Source organism: Numenius arquata, chromosome 1 (assembly GCF_964106895.1).
Source record: "Numenius arquata chromosome 1, bNumArq3.hap1.1, whole genome shotgun sequence".
Lineage (NCBI taxonomy): Eukaryota > Metazoa > Chordata > Aves > Charadriiformes > Scolopacidae > Numenius > Numenius arquata.
Window position 1 is genome coordinate 19,452,025 of NC_133576.1, and position 25,945 is coordinate 19,477,969.

Sequence of the window (25,945 nt, forward strand, 5' to 3'; positions counted from 1 at the left end):
CTAGGCCCACATCAATTAAATGCTGAGTGTGCTTGGTTTAGGTCCACAGCATCCTGCTGTGTAGAGAGTGTAGAGTGTAGTGTAGAGAGGCATGTCACTAAATCATAATGTATCAAGTCTGGTACTGAATTTATTCCATAATAAGCTCTTCCTGAAACAGCTCTGCTGATTTTGCCTTGGACTTTCTTGGGTTTCAATATTTTATCTGTATGATTGAAAGCTCTCCTTTTCGGACAGAATTTCCAGAATAGGAAAGTGATCCTGCTATTGGCCTCTTCTCTGTTATCAAGCCATTTCTGCATGCAATTTTTCTTGGAATATACTTTTCTAGTAATGGATTCAAACAAACATCATTTCAGCCAAGGTCATAATTTTGGACTGAGCAAGGTAACAGATCTGTTTATGTGCAATTCCAACAAAAGCTCTTACAAAGATAGCAGTTTCTGGTGAGTATTAACAAAGCCAGTTGCAATCTGATCTTGCAAGCTTACCCAGAGCCTATGGCTTTGTCTGGAGTTCTTGGTGCATGAGGGAATCTTTCACTTCACAGTCCCAGTTAAAATGAGGATCCAGTTCCCAAATCGACATTTTGAGCACTCTTCAGGAGTAAGCCATCAGTAACAATTTCAAACTTGATTTTTTATAGAAGCTTTATAAAAGCACTTTAGAGAAGAAATTAATAATTGCCTCCATATCCCCTCAGGAAATCCGTTCCTTGTCCTGGAGGGAAGATCAGTGGTATTTATCTCCCCCTTCACAGGTATTGTCTAACCTGTCTGTAAAGACCTCCAGCAAAAGTCGTCACCAGGAAATCTATTCTGTTACTTCCATTTTAACAACTTTTCTAATTACAGCTAGCCTGAATCTCTCTGGTCATAATGTAAGCCTGCTGGTGCTTGTTTGCCTTATTATGGGCTTTGGAGAGCCAGCCATGCCTTTGTTTTCTGCTACAATGAGAACTCGTTCAATCTGCTGCCAGACATTGTGTTTTTCTATATTTCTTCATGAACTCCTCTGGATTCTTTTGTATTGATCTACTTTATTTTGCCCAAAACTGGGCAGATGTTCAAATATTCAGCTGAAGCTTTTCAGAGTTCTGAATAGAGGTCAAGGTGCATTTCACTTATTCCTACTTATGCCTTCTGATACAGCATTTGCCTTTTCCACAACAGCACGAAATTACTGGCTGTTGTTGAGCTTGTAATTCATTAAGATCCCCAGATCTGTTCTGCAGAAGTGCTACCTATATGGTTATTGTTGAGCCTGGATTTATTTGTGTTGATTCCTGTCCATGTACCTTCCACTTGCCCCTACTGAATTACAGTCTCTTTTTATTACCTCTGTCCTAGCACCCATCCAGATCATTCCAGATTTATCCTGTCTTCTGGCACACTTTCAGATCCACTTAGTTTGGTTATTATCTCCAATTTTAATAAGCATCCTCTTTTTTCTCCATCATTGAGGTCATTAACGAAAATATTAAGTATCACTGGATCACGGACAAACACTTGTAAAACTCCAGAATCATCCCATAACTTGTCCACAAACCACGTCTTCTCTCCAAATACAGCTTTCCAACCAACTTTCTAGCTCCCCTGTAACTGTTTCCTTCATTCTGTAGTCCCCTAGCTTGCTCATGTGGTCTTCCAGTGATACACAACAATAAAAAATTGTTAAAATTAAGGTATATGATGTGTATACCTTTCCTGAATCACAAAGGGAAGCTATGCTATCATCTTCCCAAAGGAATGAGTTCTTTGTCTCTAACAAATCTTCACTGGTGGTTGGCTCATCTTCTTGTTTTCTTCCATGTATTTACATGGAAGGTTGTTGGCTTCTTTTTTCCAGTAATTTGCCTTCCTCCCCTTTTTATAAAGATAGACACTTTGTTTGCCCTTCTGTCATTTATATATGTTGTTTCCCGTGAATCATTCCTTCCTACAACCTCTTTTGTGAGTTTCTTTTATGTGCTTTTTGTCAGATGTTGTAATTTGTCACATCTAGACAAGCAGAGACATTGTATGACTTGGAGCATGTTCTGTGTTTAATCAATTTCTGCATGATTTTGAATAAGTAACCTTAATGGAGAAAGTGTCACAAAGCTGATTTGCCAGGATCATTCTGATTTTCCTGATATTTTTATACACTGGCTGAAACAGAAGCATTTAAAGAGAATGATCTTTTAAGCCACAAGCATAATACTTCCAGATTATGCTCAAGCATAGCTAAGACTCTTCTAATTTTCTGGTAGACCTTTGTTTTTTCAGTGTCTGAAATAAAAGCAGCAACAATTGTTTCCAGGAAAACACAGAAGATATGTTAAAGAAAACTTCTTTAAATATTTTTCTTCAAATATTTCATTAATTTCTAAGGAGAAGAAAAAATACCAAACTAGTAAATAATGAAGCACTGCTCTTTTGACAATGGAAGTTGTAGTTTCACCCCCAATGTTACTTTTATAGTTTCAAAACTTATTCTTGGCCACTTTCCAAATATTTATAGCCCTCATATGATGTGTCTTTATAAGTGCTCTCAAACAAATAGTCAGTCTTGCAAACTCTTGCACATGTGTTAAACTCTGCTACGTGAGGTAGTTAAGCATGTGAGTGTTAGTAACAGCAGAGCCCCAACATAAGAGGACTACAACTTAAATCACACTGACAGACCAAAGCACCTGCTGGAAGTTTCACAGACATACGTGGATATCTGTGCAGGACTGGAATCTTTACAAGACAAGAAGGGAGATAATGCAAGGCAGTGTGGAAGTAGTCCAGCATAAAGCTGGGAAGCTGGACAGAGTGACTTGGCAAAATAGTTCATGAAGCCCCTAGTTATGTTGCTGGTTTTTTTCTTTTTTTTAATCATCTAAAGTAAGCTTGTCCTCTTTTGGCTTCATGAGGCCCTCAGAAAATGGCAAACTCCATTTCTCATAAGCCACTGAGGATTTTGAAAGTGACATTCAGTATAGTCAGATCTGTGAAACTGAGGAAAAAAAAATAAAGTAAATTAAATGCATTTTTCTTTCTTATACAATTGTGACATTTCAAAATTGAAATGTTTTCAGTGGTCTTGGTAGCTAAAAAATAGGAGAACAAATGGTGATAATTTCCCTCTGCTTGGTCTGGAGAGGTTTTGAGAAGGGCAGCTAGCTGGCTAGCTGCCTCAGTTCCTTGGGCTTGAGGAAAGTGGAACTGGGTGCCTGGGCTCTCCCTCTTTAGGAGGTCCCAGCGGTAAAGCCACTGCTGCATTCAGCGCTGAAGCATCAGGTCCGCACAGCTGACTGTGACTCTGCATACACATGGCGCAGTTCACCACCCTGTTAACCCTGCCATGGCTGCTGGCTGTGTTCATGTCCATTGATCTGTGCTTTCCCCAGACAGCTGCCATTTTCTCCTAGGAGCTAGCACAGCTCAGCATGAGCATTGTGTGAAGGGCAAACACCTCGTCCTGTTTTGGCCTGCGGGTGTCTAAGCAACCAGGCATAATTCACTGGTTTACTTAAGGCTCCCCATCTCAGTGACAGGTGAGACTTCAGCATACTAGCTTTGGACCTTACTTTTACACACCCTTTACACACCCACCCTATCCTGTTTTGGATAGGGTGGACCACTGGACCTTACTCCTTTACACACCCACCCTATCCTGTATTTTCATCTGTAATTGTGACCTACCCATCTCCTCTGCTAAAACTGGGAATATCATACCCATGTCCCCTGCCCTACACCTTCTCCTCCTTTCCTGCTGCAATCACAGAATCACAGAGTCACAGAATGGTAGGGGTTGGAATGGACCTTCGGAGATCATCTCATCCAACCCCCCTGCCAAAGAAGGTACACCTAGGGCAGGTTGGACAGGAACGTATCCAGGTGAGTTTTGAATATCTCCAGAGGAGAGTATGCCACACCGTTTCTGGGAAGCCTGTTCCAGGGCTCTGTCACTCTCAAAGTAAAGAAGTTTTTCCTTATATTCAGCTGGAATTTCCTGTATTCCAGTTTGTGCCTGTTGACTCTTGTCCTGTCACTGGGCACTACTGAAAAGAGTCTACCTCCTTGCAGCCTTCCTCCCAGCCTCCCCTGCTTCCTCTTCATAGACTTCCTTGTCTGTAAGCATGGGCATGCAATGTGCCCCAGCTGAAGGATTAGAAGCAGAGCGAGTATCCCCTGCTAGTGAGGCTGAGCAGGAAAGACTGAGTCAGCCTGAGATGTACCTTCTCTTGACTACCTGTCAGCCTGCGAGACATGCTGCCACTCAGCTGCTAGCACACCATCTCCAGACCAGATGTTGTACAGCTCTGGTTTAATTTGGTCTGAGCTGCGGTGCAAGCTTTATTTTTGTGTCTATCTTTCAAGTGCTTCCTCATCTTGCTCTGTGATCTTTATACTTCATTTTCTGTTTTAACCCTTAATCTACTGGTGACTATTCTGCATGTACACTGAAGACTGGTGCAAATACTCTTACCACACCATTTTCAGGTCTATCAGAAGATGTGCATGCTGCTGCTTTCCTTTTTGCTAGTTTAATGCCAGTGTATAATGAATTTACAACCTTTACTTTGAAACAAATGTGTCAGAGCAAGAGCAATTCCTGCAAATTTTCAAAGGCATCTTAGTCACATAGAAGACTAAGCCTCCCTTAGATACCTAGGGACTTGAGGGAATTTAGGGGAGAAAAGGGAGTTAGCTGCTTAAGGCCAAAATCCTTCAAGATGTGTAAATAACTTAAGACCAGACTGACTGAAGTCTTTTAGGTATTTAAAACCCATATCTTGCGTCATCTACAGAATTTTTTAATCTCACTAGGCATTCATTTTTAGGTATGAACCTTCATTTTTAAACACTTCAGTTGTAAGTGATCGCAGGATGCTTTAGAAAATGTTTTCCTTATACATTTTCTTGCCCAAAGTTTGAGGCATAACAATTTTTTCCCCAGTTTGTGGCCTCCACAGATGTTTAAAATTTCTTTTCGTGGTAGAAGACTGACAAGTCTGATAACAGCAGGTTCTAACCTAATTATTAAATGTTAACCTCTTGAGGTTAAATAATCTCTTCTGATGTCATTAAAAATGCCCCAGGAGTCCTGATGTACCCTTCTCACATTTGCAAGACGTTTAAGGAGGAAAATAGTGCAGCTCATTCCAGCCACCCTGTGCAGAGCTGTCAGTTATACATGAAGTCTCTGTGCCATTAACTCATTTCTTCTTCCTATCCTGACAGTACCCCTGTCAGAAGAACTCCGCAAACCATCCCAAGTTCACAAGGAACTGAAGGTATAAGAGGACAGGAGGGCATATTGTGAAACACCGTAAAGCAACCCCCATTTACCAACACTTACTACAGAAAATCAGGGCCATTTTCAGTCCTTCTGCCAACAATCCCGTGCTAGCTTGTGCTACATCCCTGAGAAGCTAACCCCCTTCTGAGATTTTTGGAGCCATTTATTCATGTGCCTACATTCAGATTTGTGTGTCTCACTCAGATGTAAACAATATAGCCTACTACTCCACCCCCCCCTCCCCCCCGCAAATGATACATCTATGGACTGACATTTAATGGTACATTCACCCAGAAGAACAGATGAGATGTTTGAAGCAGTTAAAGGAAAAGATATTTTCATTTCTAATGGCAGTCAGGATATTGGGAACGGATGACACATCCATCAGCTAAGTCAAACTGCTGAATTTTCCTGATGCAGTACAGACTTCTATTATATCCTTATTGATAGTGTTCAGTAATCTCTCAATGAAGTGTACTGTATACAGTAATAGACGTGTGACCTTTCTTTAGGGAGAAAATAAAGTCCATGAACAAAAGCTGGCTGTGCTACACTGCACACCAAGATTTGTGGTATAGCTCCACTCTCTCATTTCCCTGGTACATGCAAAGAGGGAATGCATGTGGTTGCTCAGTAAGAAGGTCTTGTGGCTAAGGTGTCCTTTTCATGAAGGTTCATCTGAGTTTAAAAATTAAATGTCTCCCTTAAGTAAGCACCCCTTAATGGACTTGTATCTTGCTGTAGCGCTTTAGTTTGCTCTGGGTAGCTTTCCTACCACTCAGTAGAAGCACTGCCCTCCACCTGCCATCACATCAGCAGGACGAAGGCTATGGAGGAAGGCGGCATTTCGCTCTGTCACTGTGCATGGCTGAGTGCAGATGGTGTCAGATGGGCCTTTGTGAGCATTTTGTGACTGGCCAGTTTATTCTCATTCACCTTGCTTCTGTACTAAGCACGTAAAGCACGCATCACCTACCTCTGAACTGGCAGGGCCTATATTAGCCTTGACATGCTGCAAAGATTGGCTTGGATTCCTTCATTGGGATTTTCTCCTTGTTGCTATTTTTACTGGGGACAGCTCTTGCCTGGTTTTTACTCAAAAAGAGTGTTGTAAACTTCAGACATCATAGCTGAGATGAGGACTGTAACAGAAACATGCTTTTTGAGCAAATGTTCATAAGATTGGAAGTCAGCGCAAAATGTACTGCAGAAGTGTTGTTTGGCTGTCTGACAGAGAAACTGATCATTTTTTACTGTTGCAGCAAAATTACCATATAAGGTCACTTTAAAGTTTTGTACTACATCTAACTTTCTACTTAAGTAACAAGGAGATAGGGAGAGGAAGGCTAGAGGGTGGGGAGACCACACCAAGGCTGTCTGCAATAACATGTTTTATGATGTTAATTTTTTATTTTTTGCTTTTGAAAGAGGAATCAAGTATATATTTTATTTTTTTTTTGAGAGAGAGGCAAGAAAATATTTCCTTCTAAAGTACCTACGGCCAGGACTAACTTCTGTCCACAGGCACAGACACACCATTTCCCTTGTCTTCAATGGGAGCTGCTCATGCATCTGAAGATAGCCCTTAGGCTCTACAAGTTTTATAACTTCCCAGCCAAAGACTGAATGTTTCTCTCCTCTCAGTTTTTATCATTCAATGACTATCCTCCAGACACATCCTTTGTTAATCTGAAAGCCTTGAGAGATAGCATCCCTCTCCCTGAGCCCCTGTTCATGTGTGTAAAAGGAAGATACATTTATGATTCTTCCATGTAAAAGATTTTAATAAAGACATAAGACATTTGCTGCCTACAGCTTTGTTTGTACACCTCACCACCTAGCCTACCTGAGAAGTCCAGAATTGGAGAGTGCACAGCTGAGATTGCATTCCTGCATAGGTCTGCACATGGGGGTACAGTACACTGCATAGGAGAGTCCATGCTCAGCTCTATCACTCCTTGATTCCTAAGTGACCTTTTTTCCCCCCTTGACCTTGTAACTTTCTGTTACCTAATCTCTGAATAATCACTAGACCCTTGAATTTTCAGTAAGGCAGCACCAATAGGGTATTTATCTCAGTCAGCCACTTTAAGGCTTCTTTGATGTCAGGGGTCTCTCTGCCAGGACCAGTTGTGTGAAATGAAGGCTGGGATCAGCTTAGAGACTAGGGGCCTTCTCTGTCACCCTGACACCTTTGATCAAACCATAAAACCTCAAAATCACCTGACATTAACATGGCACTAGAGTTTTGCCTCTGGCCACAGGTAAAAGTACACTTCTTTTGACAGCGCTGCAGAGTTTGTCACCTATCCCACAGCTGAGCCCTGGTAGCTTTACATGTGAGCTATTCCTCTTTCTAACCCTCCTGCCAAGATGTAATGTGGGAACTGCTCTTTAAGCTCTCGGCATGATAAGTCATTCACTATAGGCTACAAAGGTCTATCCTCCTTGAATATGAGGGAGGAGAGAAATCATCTTCACAACTAAGAGTTCAAGAGCTGTGAATCATGAACGAAACCACACCTAAATCTTAGGAAGCAGTAAGATTTAAGATGCACCTTAGCTTTCACTTATTGTCTTTCTTAAAAGTTTCCTCCTTAATCTTCTGCATGTCTCAAATCCTATTCTGAGGTATAGAATTCTTCCTGTGCATATACAAGGTCCCTGGTTTGGACATCATATAGCCTGAAGGTGCTGGAGGTGACTGGAGGTGACTAATAGCATAGGTGCTGCCTTGCTAAGTCTCTCAACACAAGACGTTCATTGTCTCATTAATACCATATAACCTTGTGTCTAGTAAGGGTCTGCACTACTGTGGTTGGAGGTGTAGAGCAACTTTTCAATATTAACTGCAATAATGTGTGTTTCAGTACACTTTAGTACCTCCAAAATTTTGCCACCCTTGCCTAGCTGGGGCATCTTTTCTGCTTCACATGCTATCCATACAACAGTAAAATAAACAGTCCGTTGGAAGCAGACAAAGGAAATTTTAGACTTAAAAGTTGGAATGCAGTTTTTTTTCTTCAAGAGAACCTTTGAATTTTGAATTAAGAGTTGTGAGTCTTTGCCAATTTCTTGTTCATCTTCATAAGGTATAAAGTCTGAGTAACACATGAAAAATGTAGATGTTCATGTAGCTAGAAACTGCAAGTAGAGAGTCATAGATGAGAATATGAATAAGGATCCCAGTAGAGTGTTTCCATGTTGTTTAAACTCTGGCATTAAGTTACTTCTAGTGGAAGATGCTGCAAACTGAAGTTTCTGTTTTTCTCTAGAAACAGCCACAACACAGTTAGTGACAAAATAAACCTCCCACAGATTTTTCTTTCAGACTGTCTTCACCAGCTGCAAAAAACTAAATAGACATGGAAATGAGAATCTTGTTGGCCCATCAAGGCCCACTTCTACCATTTCTGACAGTAGTGTCAATTGTGATTCTGGATTAAAAGAGCTGGAGAAAACATTTTTTGCATATTGGCGTATTAACACCTAGCATTAACACCTACAAATGTCTCATCTACTACAGAATCCAAAATGAGAGCCGGGTTGTGCCTAAATGTGTTCAATAAACATGCATCAAACCGGACATGATTTGTTTTTTTTTTCTAGTGAAAACTTTGTCAAGGATGATTAGAGATCTGCCTCAGACATAAAGATCTATAGAGTAAGCACTGGGAAGATTCCACTCTAATTATTTTAATATCTGTCTCAAAGCAATCAGCATTCTTCTGTGGTGTCCAATAGCAGCCAGCATCAGAGTCTTCACTGAAAGTTACAATACATAAAAATAGATAAATACACAATCTAATGCCAGTGAGGGAAGTTTCTTTCTAATCCAGGCAAGCAGGAAGTTGCTTAGGCCTAAAACAGGAACTAGGATTTTCTTTAGAAAGTCATCCCATGAGTAATACGACTGGATATTTTTATTACTATTAGATATGACTAATTCCTTTCTGTATCCTTCTTTGCCTCATTTTTTATGAGGTCAGCAAATATACAAATTTAGCTTTTATTGGTCTGACAGTTATTACCTTTTTTATTTCCTTGGGTATCTCCTTCTCCTATTCTTCTACTACAAGATATAGCAAAAAAAAAGGACCTCCTGATCTTTGTGTAATCATTCAGTATTTTGTAAGCTCCTATCTGCATAGCTGCAGGGACTAACAAATGCCTATTTAAAATATTTACTTTTCGTTATTGTAAAGACAAATATCAGCCATAATTAATGTGGATATTGTGTGGAACAGTGATCCCAATGGAAGATGGGTGTCAACTGGAAGTAGCCCAATGCGTTTCTTGCTCAATAGTAATTTATTTGAATGCTGCCTAGAAGAGCATTATTGGTATATTTATCTGAGCAAGGTCTATGTAGCTTGCACTTAATTTCTAGAGGTGTAGGAAAGTGTCGTCCCTTTAATTGGTTGACGTCCAGCCATGCATTTCACATATTGTCAGCATGTCCTGTACTGCAGGTACTTTTTTGGAAGACACACCCTCAGCTGTTCCATTTGCCCAATCCCCTGAAGTAGGACACTCTTAGAAAAAATATTAAATTACTTCAAAAATATTAGGGGATCCTTAGTTGGAATAGATGATAGAAAAGATTCTGCAAAGATAATATATCCCATCATACTGGCATGGATAGATCCTTGTAAAAGCTAACTATTTTCCTTCCAAATTTGGGTTTTAAATTTCTCTCAGCTTTCTAGAGAACCATTTACTCATCTGTCTCTCACCAAAAAAAATCACACACTCAGTGCCTACCAATGCCAATGACTTTTAGAAGCAGTCATCTTGTGGGTGCCATGAAGTATTCACTAGACAGCTCAAACTATTTTCCAAATATAAATATCTGTCTGTGGATCATTACCAGAGGCAGATGGGGCACAAATCAAAATTCATGTGAAACTTATTTAAAAAAGAAAAAAGTCTCTATGTAGGCCTATAACAAAAGAGCTCACTTGGATGACTTACATAATAGATCAGGGGAGTTATCACTGCACAGGAAGTACCCATCAAACTAAATATTTTTAAATGATTTAAAGAAACCCATTTTACTCTACTAAAGGAAAAGTTATGTGCTTAGGCACCAATGACATTGGTTTATGCATAATCGGATATAAAAGAGCAAAATAACATTCATTTCAAATGGGAAAAGGTATCTTGAGAACAAACTGCAGGTTTCTTGGACATTTTTATAGATTAACAATAGACAGGGCTCTGACATTTAATCTAGAGCAACAAGTTCAAATCATATCAAGGGATGAGATCTGCTTCCTCAAGCTTCAGGAATCCAGAAGCATGGCACATAGCCTGCTCTTGTCAATGCAAAGACGTGGGCAGTTCCAGAGGATAATTTCTGCATGTATTTGAGACTCCTGTCACAGGGTGGAAGGAGGCAGCTGCTTTTTCTTGAACTCAGGGGTGCTGAAAGATTGCACTGGATGCCTAAGTGGCTGCACTTCTGGTTCATGATGGAGCAATAGGGAGAGATGGTGCATCCACCAAAACCACCTTCAGATCCTCTAGGTCCTCTCTGCTCCACCCCGCAACAAAAGGAGAATAGGATGGGCAGATGTGATGTTGTAGGCAAGATACCATGTAGCAAAGACTGCAGAGCTTGCAGTCGTCAATTGAATGAGGACAACCTCAAGAATGATGCTGTATATCAGTAGGGACAGAACTAGCATTCTGTTCTCAGTTAGATGAGAACTATTCTACCATTCTTTCATAAATCCAGCCCTTTGAGAGGATATGGATACTAGGTGACAGTGTCTTGGGTACTAGGATAAGGGTACTAGGTGATAGCAGATCGTATCCAGTTTGTAAAGCAAAAAATCTACACAAGCATTTTCTTCTTGTTTAAATTTTGAGAAATAATGCTAAGAATACATCCTTGGTTAATTATCTTCTTCACCTTCTTCTCAAAGCTTGTGTTACCTAACTTCGGAGTCTTTTTCACTTACGTCCATGCACGTGCAATGCACATCTTTTGAAAGCAAAATCATCTGGACAGTGCTATAAAAGCAGTTCTTGCCAGTGCAACAGAATAAATCATGCCTTCTTCTGAGCTGTTGCACCACAGTTGATGGATTTTTGCTGCAGTGGTGAGAAAACCATTTTCTTCCCTTTACTGCAGTTTGTAGCTCGTACAACCAAACTCTATCCAACTGTGCAGCATAAGTGAACAGCTATACAATGAGTTGGCAAAAAAAGAGGGTCCTTACTCACATTGAAAGTTTGGAATTTACAAGAATGCAGAAAGCATCAGAAGCAGAGTTAAACTTCCCTAGCTTTTGGGTCTTGGTTGTCCAACCCTGACTTAGTGAGTGTGTCAAAGCTGAGAAACATGAAGATGTCCTCACCTCCTATCTAGACTGTGCACCTCAGCCATATCCTGCCTGCAAGTGTGCGGGTGTCAGTTTGGCGTGTGCCATATATCTCATAACTTCTGGTTTCCTGTGGCGGGGAGCTTTGGTGTGTGGACAGTCAGAGCCATGTCTCCCTGTCTGGATGCCCAGCGAAGCCAGACTGTCACAGTGCTGCAAAGCTCACAGACCCTGACTGTCAGGCAGAGTCATGGGTGCAGGGGTTGCACTTCCAAATGTCAGCTCCGGTTCACTGTTGCTCTGCAGATCCACCACAGGAAATACAACCACTGGCATCAAGTGAGAAGTTATCATTAACTCATCTGTAACTCAACGGTGAGGCCTCAGTCAGGATCAGTGGCTGTTCCACTCGGTATTCTCCAGATACATAATGAATCCTTTCCCACACAGACACTGAGTACATGGCAGGACTTTTCATGTTGCACAGGAAGCTGGATATCTAGTTAAGGTTTCTGAATCCAGAGACTGGACACCTTTTTAAGGTCATCTCTAGCCTCAGTCAAAAGGCATCTTCATCCAGTTAACAGGGCTCTAGGTCAATACCTGATTGTTTTAGCTGGTGAGTTAAAAGTGGCTGGTTTTGATGACAACTTCGTTATTTCCTAGCTAACTAGAGAAGTTGGTTCAACCTGACCCTAAAGTTAAACACAGTTAAAGTCAACCTTAAAGAATTAGGAACCCAACTTCCACTGAAAAATCCCTAGAAGACAAGATCTGCTCTCTTTCCTCCTAGTCTTTACATTGATTACAGTGGCCTTTGATTAAGGCCCTGAGTGAATTTTATGCTAACACTGAGTGCATGCTGAGTAAACACTTGTACAGCAGAAGGTTAAGGAGCTCATAACTTGAAAAGCTGAATTTCTTGTTTTTCTCTGAATCAAAAGGAATACCAGTTTCCCCAGACAGCACTGCTGGATTTGAACTCTGGCTCTGGAGAGTCTGGCTACAGACCACACAAACCCTCCCCAGGCTGAACTGTACCTCACCTATCTGCCCACAATAGGCTGGTGGGGTTTGTTTGTGCTGTTTTTCTTAAGCAGGTCAGTGCTGGCTGAGCCTCTCCCTGACTACAGGAACTCACTGCGGTGGTATGTGCCAAGTAACTTTCAAACTGGCTATTTTTGGTGCCAGCAGTAGTAGCCTTGCTGATGATTACCTTAGCTGGCATGAATATCCTTAGCATCCTTGCTTAACTTTTGCAGTCCATATGAAGCCCATGGTGCAAAACCTTCAGCATTATCAGCCAGCTCAGGTTAAGGCTACAGAAAAGTCAATATTACTACCAGGTGCAGTGTAGGTATATCCCAAGGTTTCCAAACATGTGCTACCCTGCATTATTTTTGCTTGTTCCTTGGCAGTATTTCACTGTAAAATTGCAATGATTCCCCCCTCCCTTTGTATATAATATTTTCTTCAGTCATGCTAATCTCCAAAGACTCTGAATCTAAAGAGCAACCTCATTGATTTACCAGGTAGATCAAGACAGAGGGGAAAAAAAAAGGCTGGAAACAAATGTAGATTAGATTGAACAGCTATGCAAACGATGCATGTATAGTTAACATTAAAATGCAAAGAGCAAGTCAACGGCATAATGTCAGTATTACTGGTGGTACAGCTAGAAAGGGTAAAAATTAATAAATCTTCCTTGAGTATAGTCATTTGGGTCTTGCATGAGCTATGAAGCTTGCCTTTTCTAGAGATCCAAAAACCCCAGACATGCTTCTGACCATCACAAAGCACAATAGTACCATTCAGGCTGCAGGAGGGACTTGGTATCCCCAAAAGCCTTTCCTGCTCTTCTGATTGTCTAGTAGCTGCCAACCACTTGCTTAAGCATTGGTGACTTTAGGATGGATAACCAGAGATGGGCAGTTTATCTGGAGAGGCAGGAAAAGAGCAGGAGTGATTTGCCTGCATACAGCATTCCCAACTTGTTTCCTACCATTTCAGCATTCGTGTGACATGGTATTTATAGACACTGCTTCAACCAAAGGGAATGATAAAAGGAAAATAAAACATAATTCATGAATCAGAGCTAGCCTACAACCAGCCTGCACAAACGTCCATCAAAAACTGTGGCTGGGGGAGTGCAGATCAACTCCTCAAATGAAATGGCTCCTGCACCTACCATTCATGGCTCGAAAGCAAAGGACAGATCAGAGTTCCCCTAAATGGGAATGATAAATTACTTATTATACCTCAATATAAGGACTGTTCAGGCCCACAGTCACCTAGCCATCAGTCTTTTCCAACACAAAAAAAATGTATTTTTTTTTCTTGGCTTTGAAAGGGACAATTGCACCAGATTTCATCAGTCCTTCCGTGGATTTCTTTGAAGCTGAGCGGATAAACACTGTTATCGAGGTCTACAGGGACCCTGTCTAAACTCTTTACACACATTTGTTCAAAATGAAAATGTGAACTGGCAGCAAGCCAGGCTTCCCCTGACTTCTCCTGCTTGCTTTCTGACCCCCAAGAGATGCCATGGATGTGTACACGCTGCACGTGAGCTTTTCCTCCCAGAATTTTGATCACCTCAGGAGCTGAGCTACTGTTAGAAAGAGAGACCAGGCCTTCAGCTAATCTCGGGATGGTTTTACTTTTTATGGCTACTATATTTATTCAAAATTTACCTTTCCTTTCCTAATTGCATGGCAACATAAGCCTGCATGTTCTAGAGGGTATGTGTACATTGTGCAAAGGCAATTTGCACAGCTTCTGTTTCATGTCATTTGCTTTACCTGTAGAGCTAGGTATAAATTCCTGCTGCAGGTCTGCACAATTAATGTGGAAGGGTCACTGAGCAGGCAGAGGGAGGAAAAGTAGGCCATCAAGAAAAATAATAAAAATTCAGAACTTTTGATGCCCTCTGCAAATCAGTGACATTGTTCTTTTGGATGTCAAACAAAAATGTGTTACCATCTACAAGACAAGCTTAGAGAACAGCTAAAAATCAAACAGAAATTTCTTGACTATCTCCTTGTCAGCTACGAGCATCACTGAGACCATTGTTACCATCTTATCTAGTAAGCTTGCTGCATGCAAATAGCACTTGATTTATCTCCCAAGCTTCCAGATGAACCCAATGATCATTTGAATTGCCATTAGACTGAAACGTACTGCAGAAGCATGGAGAGTACTCAGGAAACAAAAACTCAGGGAAATATGTGTGAAATGTAATCCTGTTACCATTTGCCACATACTGAACGCATGTGTCATCAGTACAGGAAATGAATAAGCTATAGATCAGGAATATCCCTTGGGCCTAGGAGACAAGTTGTAGATGAGTTTTCACTGAGCTAACCTCATAATCTAGACAAGCTTTCAAAATGTGTAGACACTGCTCTCCTTATCCTGGCAATACCGTCCGCATTTTTTTCCTTGCTTCATGTTTATTATTGTGCTTAATTGGCCAAAATGATTGACATGTTTCTGCTTCAATATAAATTCTCCCGGGTCGAGGGTTGGGGCTTAGCAAGGGGATTAGAAATAGGCCTTACTTGATGTTAATGGATTCCTGTCTAGTACAAAGCAAGCAAGGATGAAAACTATAATACTAAGTCTTTTCAATGGAACCATTCATGTTTCTTCTCCTCAGACCCCTAAATTAAATATGTTCTTTATATTTCCATTTTCTGTGTGGCATTAAATCATGAGCATTAATGTTTTGTGTGGTGCAGTTATAATCAGTTGATTCATTATTTAATGGCAGACTTCTTTTTCCTCCAGTCATATTTAGGAAAGCATTTTTACATTAAATTGTTACTTTCTGAAGATGCAACTGACACAAGCACACGGAGCACAAACACAAAGCAGATGGGGTTGTCACCTGTGAAGACAATGAGAGCAAGTTTTATTTCCCTCAAAGAATCCTCTGTCTGTATGCCACTATCATGAAAATGTCCATTTTCTGGCTCAAAGCTTAAGCCAAAGGAGTCTGCTGCCAAGTGATTACCTGCCTGTTTTGGCCTTCACTGTTTCTTTCTGTCTCAGAGCCACACATTCCTGGAGATGGAACAGAAAGTTCACAGGTTGTGATTAGCTAGGTGTGGCTCACAAAACCAACACTGTAGTGATTCTTCATATTGCCGTTGTTTCTCCTTAGCAATTAGAGGTGCGCTGCTCTCTGAACTCTTAAAGGAAAACTCCAACATCACAATGTGGTATAGTTGCACTACTAAATGCGCAGAGTAAAAGCCATCCTTGAGCTGGGGGCAGATGAACTACAGGGCCTGAAGTGTAGAACCTAAAGCAATGAAAGATATCTGTATCTGCTATAATCTTCAGTAAAACCACTGTCCTGGTACTGCTTATGTTTGCTGCAGCCACTACAGGTGTATATAGGTGTATATGTGTAGGAGGTGAAGGTCTGCTGTTTGAAAAGCTGCCACAAATCTTCTGAAATCTCAGAAGGGCTGCAAGCTGTGTTTTTCCCTGGCTTTGTGAATCCTCCTCTTGCGTTTGAAATCCAAGTGAAATTCTCCTTGGCCATCTTGAGTCTGCACACATCATGTGCCGAGCACCAAGGTGCTCAGGAAAGTTTGCATGTAATTTTGTTTAACGACATACAGCCCTTTCCTAACACTAAAACTTCAAAACACTCAGAAAGGACTCTGAAGTCTTTAGCCCTTTTTTTCTAAGGTCCGGAGGGGCAAAATCACCTATGTGGCAGGACTCTGCCCCCTGCCCCCTCCTCTTAGCCCTCTTCCTCTGGCTGTCACAGCTCTCAGACAATAATCAGAGTAGCCTCCAGCTACCTCGCCCTCCAGTCCAGACTCCCAGCTACGGATAAGAGCTTTGACCTTTGCATTCAGAGCCTGAGGTGGCTATATAGCAACAATAGCTCTTTAGGGAAGGTAAACTATAGGTAGGCTGGTCCCTATCCCCACTCCACGGGTGAGCTGCAGCCTGAGAGCTCCGTGACATGAGCATCATACGTTCCTAAATGAGGAAGATTTGGCTGAAGAAATCCAGAGCTTCCCCTTCCCTTGCTGTAGCTTTCTTCTCTGCTAATTTTTTCCTGTGTTATCATGAAAATTGGTCACAGAGCCTACATTACTGAGACAGAACACTAGGGCAGCCGGACATTTAATCTCACTCAGGATGGCATATATTTGCACTCTCTTCTTGTTTAAACTGTGCTGCTTCATTTGTGATGAATAGCTCTAATGGCTCATTTTCAAATCTGCAGATCAACCATACCACTGGGCTTTGGTGTTCCAAAAAGGTAGGGTAAGGATTATTGAGGCTTTAGAGAGTTAAAGAGGAGATTAAGTGTAACCCAGATTGAAGATATAGTAATGAAAGCAGAAGCAAAATAACCAAAAAACAAAACAAAACAAAACAAAAACTTAAAGGAAATTTATTGGAAAAAAAATGTGTGGGGTGGTGGGGTTTTTTTTGTTGTTGGTTTGGGTTTGGTTTTTTTTTTTTTTTCATTTTGTGATGCAGGAGGGCTTGAAAGGAATACACTTTAAGATTATAAATTTTACTTCTCATTGGCAGCAAGGCTAGAAACTCTCTGGGAAAATCCCATGGTCTGAACTGTGTAAGTTACACCAATAAATGTTACTCAAAGGCCTCAGTACTTGATCAATTTAAAATTCGTTTCTTGTGACTGAGCTTTTGTGTTACTTGATATGTCACACCTGACATGCATTTCCTTTCGCTGTGGTCTGTATATTAATGTTCAAGTTGCAGGAAGGGGAATAGAGGTAGAGATGAATGCGAACAGCCAGGAGTCCCAATCTTTGAAATGACCCTCCCAAGAGCTTTAAGTGAAAACATATGTAGATTTTTTAAAAATGTAAATAAATCCTTTGCAATTGTTCTAGAATTCTTACCCTTTTTGTTCATCTTTGTTTCTAGCCAAGAAACTGTCTACATTCTTAGTCTAAACATATCCCCCTTGTCTTTAATTTTTCATAATTAAACACACTTTCCACAGTGTGTAATCCAACTGGGGCAGGTCTCAATGATTGCCTTTCCATGTTGTTATAAATCGAGGCCCTCACTGCAGAAAGAGGGAAGAAATCTCTGAGTCTGCCCAAGTAAAACATGAAACAAAACAAGACCCAAAACAGATTTAAATGTCTCCACAGTTTGTCTATACCTTCCCTGACTCCACAGCACTCGGCTGAAACAATAAACAAGCACAGGCACGTCTGGTGTGTTCGCTGCAGTCCTGCATGAGCCTGTGTTGCTTGAAAGTTATGAGTAGCCCTGCTGTCCTTAGTGCACGTCTCTCTACATTTTGAGGTAGGTGGGAGTGCTTCCAAAACTTCCGAAACGAGAACAGTGATTTTTAGATTTACCTTCAGTTCTTTCCGTGTGATGTCAGCAATGATGTGGCTTTCTTCTATGTTTCACTGGCAGCCTGCATATGTCAGAATTTCATAATAGTCTGTGACAGAGACACCCAAATTACTGAAGTATTTCCTGTAACACAGGAACAGATGAGTGACAATCCTCCCAGGCTGAGGTTAAGGGAGAACAGGATGAGAAATATTCATTTGTCTACTGACTTTGCCCATTGACATGATTTGAATCTGAATGGAGTTCTGGGTAAGGTTTGGAAAAGTTGTACAGCAGAGACTCTTAAACACTTGCCAGTTGCAAACGATAGCTGCTATTTGCAGTTAGATAACTTCAGTGTTTGTAATATCCAAGGAATTTCCTGTAGTAAGCACAGAAAAGTACAAATGATACTGAAAACTCTGAGACAGCTGTATCTGCTTATCTTAGGTAAAACTGAGAAGCTTTCAAAGGCAACTGCTCTTTGTGCCTATTTCCTTCTGGTCACCAAAACACAGAAGTACCAAAATAGAGATTGGCACTGAAAACAAAAAGGGAGGTTTGTGGCATTTCAGGTTTGTCTGAAAGCAGGATCAGTTCTGTCATAAAACTTTTCTCAGAAATTTCAGAAGAATTGAATATCTATACTAATTTCAAAAGTCCCTTTAGTTCAAAGAGGACCCTAATCTTGGATCTATTTATCTTCAATTGAACAGATTCTCTGCATTCCTTTTAGCCGCCTTACTAGTTAGCTCAGTCTCTTTTTAAACTTAATTTCTTTGCTGACATAGAAGATGGTCTTGTGAGACAATGCAAGTGAAGAGGTCTGAGACCCATTCCCAGAAGTTACTAATTTCAGATGCTCCTTCATCAAAATCACTAGATGTACAATTTGTAGGTTCATAATCCTCCGAGGAAAACAATGCCAGCCCATGCTCCATAACTGGAGACTGCTGACAAGATGAACCGCATGACACAAGGAACCAGAGACCCTTCTTGAGAGAGACAGACGAGGGACACATTCAAACTGAGCCAAAGCGTGCTTCTTCAACTCTTTTGCTTACTTAGGACAACCACAGCAGCAGGTTTTCATGTATATTTTCTGTGTGCTTTGAAAGTGCCTGCTAACCCCTGCTACATGTCTGAAGAACCAACCCTGTGACCAACATCAGTCACTGAAGCATGTAAATGCAGATTATATAAGCTTAGACCACCATCCTTTTGAGATTATTCTATTATTCATTTCTTATATCTCTTTAACAGCTTGCTCTGTCTCATGATATTTTCTTACTTTGATTCCCGGGTTTACACCTGCATTTTTACAGAGGTTAATTTTCCTGCTGCCATTTCTCAGCTATTTGTCCTGTCCCATCCTAACTTCACTATGCTTTAGCCTTTCTGTTTCTCTGCTTCTGTGAAAAGTACACAGTACATAGGCATATTTCTAATATTTACCAGGCATGTCTCAGACTGAAGGAACTTACCTTCTGAATTTTGGATTACTTATATTCTTATTTGCTTCTCATATGCCTTTTATGGTTTCCTTAGGAAAAAGAAAAAGCATCCACAGTTTACAGTTTGGTATACTGTGGATAAACATCCAGTATAATCAGAGATTAAATGTCACAATGTTTTAAATTGGAAAAAAAAATAAAGAACATTTTAACCAAAAAAATTACCATCCATCATGATGTCTGTGCACAACTGCATATGTTATGTTAGTCCTGTTAGCAACGCTAACATCCAGCAAGGTAGAGGTCATATCTCTCTCACACTTTTCAGACTTGAGACCATATTTGAGATATAGCTTATATTTGATGTCCCTGTTTGCATTGCGCTTTCAAAATTTTCAGTGCAAACATAAGTTACAATAAGCGCCTTTCTCTACAAGCAGCTCCCCTTTTTCCCTGAACATGCTGCTAAGAAACCAAACAGCCACTCCTTGCCCCATGAAAGGGGAAAAGGCTGTTCAAGTAGCCTGTGGTCGTGTGAGAGCAAACAGGAATGACTCACCAGCTGGTGTGGGTGTGCTGTGGCAGAGGGGATGTAATCCCACTTTGACACCAGGTGATGGATTTGACAGAACAGACCTTTGCAGATCCCTAGGTCATCTTACAAACAAGCAGGGTGGTTTCCACCCCCTGCCCATGTCAGCCAAACATGCATGTAAGCGCACTGAAACCCAGGGGGCTTTTGCTTAGATCCCAGCACTGATCTGGTTTCCTTTTACTAGTGGCTATTAAACCATGCACAGCCTCCACTGTGAGAAGCCCCTAAACTGCTGAATGAAGGCAAAGGGAAGTGAATGCCACAGGAAGGAACACTCTGTTGTGCTCTCATTCTTATGGGTTTTGATTAAGCTGGTCTAACATCAATGACGTGGTGCAGGGCAGGACGCACTATGCTGTTCCTACAGTCCACTGATGAAAATCACGCGAATCAGGTGATTTGCTCAGCTAGAATAAGTACGCTTGGCCACTGTAACACTAGTTTTACCAGTGTAAGAAGAGAGTAAAAAATCAGGTGCCTTGATCAATATTTAGCTTGGTTTCCTCATCCAAAAAGACAATAAGGAAAAACACAGGTAATGAAAATGTGGAGAACAAACAGAAGCTTAGAACAATTGGACATGAATATTGTCCAGGTCACCTTTCTCTCAGCAGGTGTTGCGTGCTCCTGGTTTTCATTCTGATGTGCAAACAGAAAAGTTACCACCTCCAGCTCCGCAGCTATCCCATGCTCTTTGCAGCGTCCTGGTCCCATAATGGCTGAGCCGCTCCAGGATGAAAACTCATGGCTCTTTCAGTGCAATCACAGGTGGCTCATCAGAGGAAAGCAGTCTCATAGGACCATTCTATAGACACAATGTTCAGGCCACTACTAAAGAGTCCTTAGATACAAAGTCTGAGGTCAACATTCAAGAAACTGGCTGATGATGTTGACGAGCAATACTTGCTTTCCAGCCCGGGAGGAAATGAGGAAAGATTTTTAAAAATGTGTGAAAAATCAGAGAAATCCAGCAGAAAGATATAAAGGGGGCCCAACAAATCACCCAACAAACAAACAAAAACAGAAGAAGGGCTCTGAAACCTATGGAGGACAACAAAAGGGAGAAAAAGCCCCTAAATGTGGTCTTGTTAGAAATGTAAATGATCATTCTATTTTCTTTAGAAGGGAAACTAACGAAAAACCTCAAAGACTTTCAAAAATTTCTTTCATTTCAGAAAAATGACCCATTAATTCCAAAAGAATACAACATGAGTTTTCTCTCTTTTTTGTTCCCTTTGCTAGCAGTAGTTTGCTTTGTCCTTTCATTTACCTAAATCTTGTCTTTCCAAGCCCAATTTACTGGATTAACCTTGTTCAGACTGCAAAGTTTAACTCCAAGATAAGCCCCATAAGGGAATTTTTGCATGAAAAATAACTTTTATACCTCCAGACCCTCCCCCAGCTCTGATTTAGTCACAGAGAGTCCATACCAGCTGACCTGAAGGCCATACTGGCTTGGTGCCTGGCTATAACTCACATGTTTCTGTGCAGTGGCCAAAGAAGTCTGTCAGAGAGCAAAACATATAGAAGCCTTTTCTCTTTTAGCTGTGAGGCCAGAATACTGAAGCAAGAGGTCCAGCAAACACCAATATGGTGCATCTACAGTGCATTTCAGTAAAGAAAATAAAAGAGTCTCTCGTTATGCCTGAGACCTGTTGTGGTAGCAATAATGTAGAGAATGAGCACCAGGAACTTTACACCCATGCAAAAATCTACTGGTATCAGTCTGGTTTGTACACTTAAAAGGCCAAGCTGCTGAAATTAAGATGACTATGAGTGACTGTGAGCTAATTTGTGTCTTAATTATGCTGGAAATATGGATTAGTGTTTCAAATGGTGAACAGCAAAGGTTTTGCCTAAATCTGTTGTGAGTTCTGTGTGAATGGCAAACCAAAGCTATAGCACAAGCCAAAGTAAACTAGGATGGACATTGAAGAAATAGCTCTCCCAAAGACAGGCAGTGGGAATGAACCAATATGATGGTATATTTTGGCATTTTCCAGCATGTAAAATATCCCTGAACATCCTCGAGTACCAGTGTTCTGTTATGTCATGACACAGCAGCCTACAGATGCTGGTCTCAGAGAACCAATTTTACTGGCCTATACTCTGTCTGCAGATGGTCTGATTAAGTGGCGTCTGTTTAAAATCACTAGATTTTGGAATGAGGAGGAGGAAGAACAACAACCTCCAGTTCTGCCCAGCTCCACCATTCAGAAACCTGAATAACACCTTCCCTTCGTCACACACTCTCCTTTCCCCAGTCAATCACAGGATTGACTTAACACCATGAAAGCAGACAATTTCATTTTACAGTCTTTTTATATGTGTTCTGGTGCTGGAGCATTTAGGACTTTCATTTCCAGGCACTGTGGGCGAGAAACACACTCCTTTAAAACTAAAGTGAGATTTTCAGGCAGTAATCTCTATGTGGCAGCTATGGTTTTCAGAAAAAAAAATGTTCAGGCTAAAACTGCAAAGACTGTGACTGCTCATAGACTCCCTGTCTGCACTAGGCCTTACGCAATAGAGCCCCAGTCTGGCTGAGACCCCAAGACATTCCTGAATTTTTAGTGATAATATGTTAAAGATATGATACAATGTTTTTCTGTCCTGTTCAAGATAATCCTGCATAAGCACAGTTACCTAGCTAAAGAAATCTGTCTTTAAAAACAAGAATAGGCAGTAACTCTCCTGTAGGCTAGCTGCTAACTGGCATCTTTCCAGGCCCTCTAACTTCACCGATTAACAACAGAGCAATAAATGGGAGATATTTAAGATTTTAATTTCTGCTAAATGCTGACCATGTGGGAGATGGTCCTATTTTTTCTGTGATATATTCCTTTTATGTGAGAAAGTAAGATCCAGTTAGTGCTGGAATCTTTGCAAGATGACTGTTCACTGGTGAGCAATTCATATTTGCAATATCTGCATGATATAAAAATACCATTAAAAATATACCTCCTTAAAAAGAGCAATTGCCAAATTCTGTTTTCCACGTTGCCTTTGGGCCCAGGTACTTTATTCAGTTTTTGTAAATGTTATTTAGCATTTGGCCTGCGCTGCCGCTACAATTCCATTTGGCTGTCATGGTCACTTTCAGTGATGCTTGCCCAAGTCATCCCATTGCAGCTATTCCGTTGAAGGTATACCACAGCCTATTTTGCAAGGGAGAGCAGAGAAGGTACCTTGTTGCAAATCAAGGATTATGCCTGGCACAGAAGCCAAGGGGAAACTCCTAAAACAAACATTCTCTGATTCCATCTACAAAGTAATGGTAGCACAAATGCTTCCTTGCCCTATACAGGTGTGGGGAAAATAAGCCCTTGTTGCGTAGAGAGGAAAACCTAGAAACCCCTCTGGTCTTAACAGCACTTTCTTTTTTACTCTGAGCAGGTAAAATAGTATTTAAGGTATAATATGCACACAAGGAGCTACTGCTGGTCAGAGTGTTAATAGCAGCACCATCTAGCTATGCAAAAGATAAAGGTAGCGCATAGAGAAATACTGACTGACTGCTCATTCTGCTTTCAGGCTATCATTTACAAAATGTCCAGATTTGGTCAAAGTTTTTCATCATCAAAATCTTTGCTAAGGAGAGTTGTAATCTAGTGGTGTATTGGCTTTCTTTCATGCACATGTACTTCACAATGCCTCCCAGGGACAATCAGGGAATGGGTGGTGGAGAAAGAAAAGAATGAAGGAGTCTATTTGAGACAAAGTTAGAATTGATGTGCACTACGCATCCACGCTGTTTCTCTGGAAGACATGGACTGGAGGGTGCTTGCATGGGACAGAGGGGACAACAGTGTTATTTGGTCATATATGTTGGGGTTGAGCGAGAAGTGCTGAGTATTAGTGGATTACTTGATTATGTTCAGCATCTTTTTTGTGATCAGGCCTCCTTTGTGATAAAAAGAGACAATAGGGAGAGGGAAGGAAGAGATTCAGATGGGGAAATCCCTTTGACATCTTCCTTCATGCTCAATTTTCCTGCCTTCTTGCTTTATTCTGAGTGGGACTGAAAGCTATATGGCTGGAAAGAAAAAGCAAACTATAGCCAAAACAAAGCTTTTTACAGAATCATTGAACCACAGAATGGCTGAAGTTGGAAGGGACATCTGGAGATCATCTGGTCTGACCCCCATGTTCAAGCAGGGCCACCTAGACCCAGTTGCCCAGGACCACAATCAGTCAGGTTCTGAATATCTTCAAGGATGGAGACTCCACAGCTTCTTTGGGTAACCTGTGCCAATGCTCAGTCACCCTCACAGAACAAAAGTGTTTCTTGATGGTCAGAGGATACCTCCTGTGTTTTGGTTTGTGCCCGTTGCCTCTGGTCATGTCACTGGGCAACACCGAAAAGAACTTGGCTGTGTCCTCTTTGCACCCTCCCTTCAGGTATTTGTACACGCTGAAGAAATTCCCCTGAGCCTTCTCTTCAAACTGAACAGTCCCAGCTCTCTCAGCCTTTCTTCATAGGAAAGATGCTCCAGTCCCTTTATCATCTCCGTGTCCCTTTGCTGGACTCTCTCCAGTATGTCCATCTTTCAATTTTACTGGGGAGCCCAGAACTGGACACAGTAGTCCAGCTGTGGCCTCACCAGCGCTGAGTAGAGAGGAAAGATCACCTCCGTCAACTTCTGGTGATACTTTCCCTGATGCAGCCAAGGATACCATTAGCCTTCTTTGCTGCAAGGGCACATCTCTGGCTCATGTTCAGCTTGGTGTCCACCAGAACTTCCTTTCTGTAAAGCTGGAAATCGTTTGTCATTCCAGAAATGTCAGCTGATGCTTAAGAGGGATTTGTGTGGGCATGAATCTTTGCAAAATAAAGGCTGAGCTGACATTCTTTGCAAAGAGGCCTTTATCCATTTTTCTTTTGTACTTCACCCTACTTTACTGTTGTTCCATACAAGTCTGTTGGTTTTCTCCCTTGCATTATTGTTGGTATGGAGTCACAAATGGTCCTGGGTTCCACTGGCCAGCAATATTAAAATACAGTCCACAGCACGATGAAGTGGGCAGGGATGTCTGGGGGCTGAAACCTGTTCTCCTGTCCTCAGCTTCCCATGGAAAAACTCCAGCCTCGCAGAACTGTTCCAGGCAGCACACTGGGCTAAGAAAACAGTCCTCATGTCACATTTGTGGCTCATGGTGGGTCTGAGTCCTACAGTTTGGCATATCCCCATTTCCCTCTCTAAGGCTTACACTCCACTCCCCGCCCTGCACCCCGGCTTGCCTCCTGGATATTAAGAGAAAGACCCGAACTTCTCAGCAAGAAGGACCTATGCTCCCAGCCATATCCAAGCTGTGCTCAGTGGTGTGCTCCAGCTGGGCAGCCATGGCACAACACTGGGCAAAATTCTCTTGGCAAAACCAAGCCCACCTTAATAGGAAAGTCAAGAATTCACATTTGTTTTGATGAAAATCTTAACTGTTGAGAATTAGGAGTGGGATTTGTCTAGCATCGTGACTGGGTGGACATTCAGGAAGTGCCTCTAGGATCTAAGGCCAGGCCCTAAGCATCTAATTCATGTGCAGATATTGGGAAACACTAGTGAGAGGGCAATATTGTGAGCATCCCAGCTCTGGGAGTAGTTTCAGTTACTGCCTGCACTGCGGTCATCAGCTGCACGACTATTTAAGTCATGGGAGGAAAGCAGAAATACAAAGGACTTGCAGACACACACAGTCATGCACGTGTATACACGTTCAGATATGCTCATTGCAGTTCTGTCTTTGTTTTGTTTTCCCAGTATATCCATAAAATACACAGTGCAGTTGTTACACGAGCTCTCGGCATTCAGCGTTCAGCTATTGATGCTAGGAGCCTTGCCTGGTTTTCTTCAGAACTACTGAACTGATAAAGACAGGCTGAAAGGTCTAGCTGTCTCTTCCAAGAGTGGACACGCTCATGCACGTGTGTGTGTGTGTGTGCA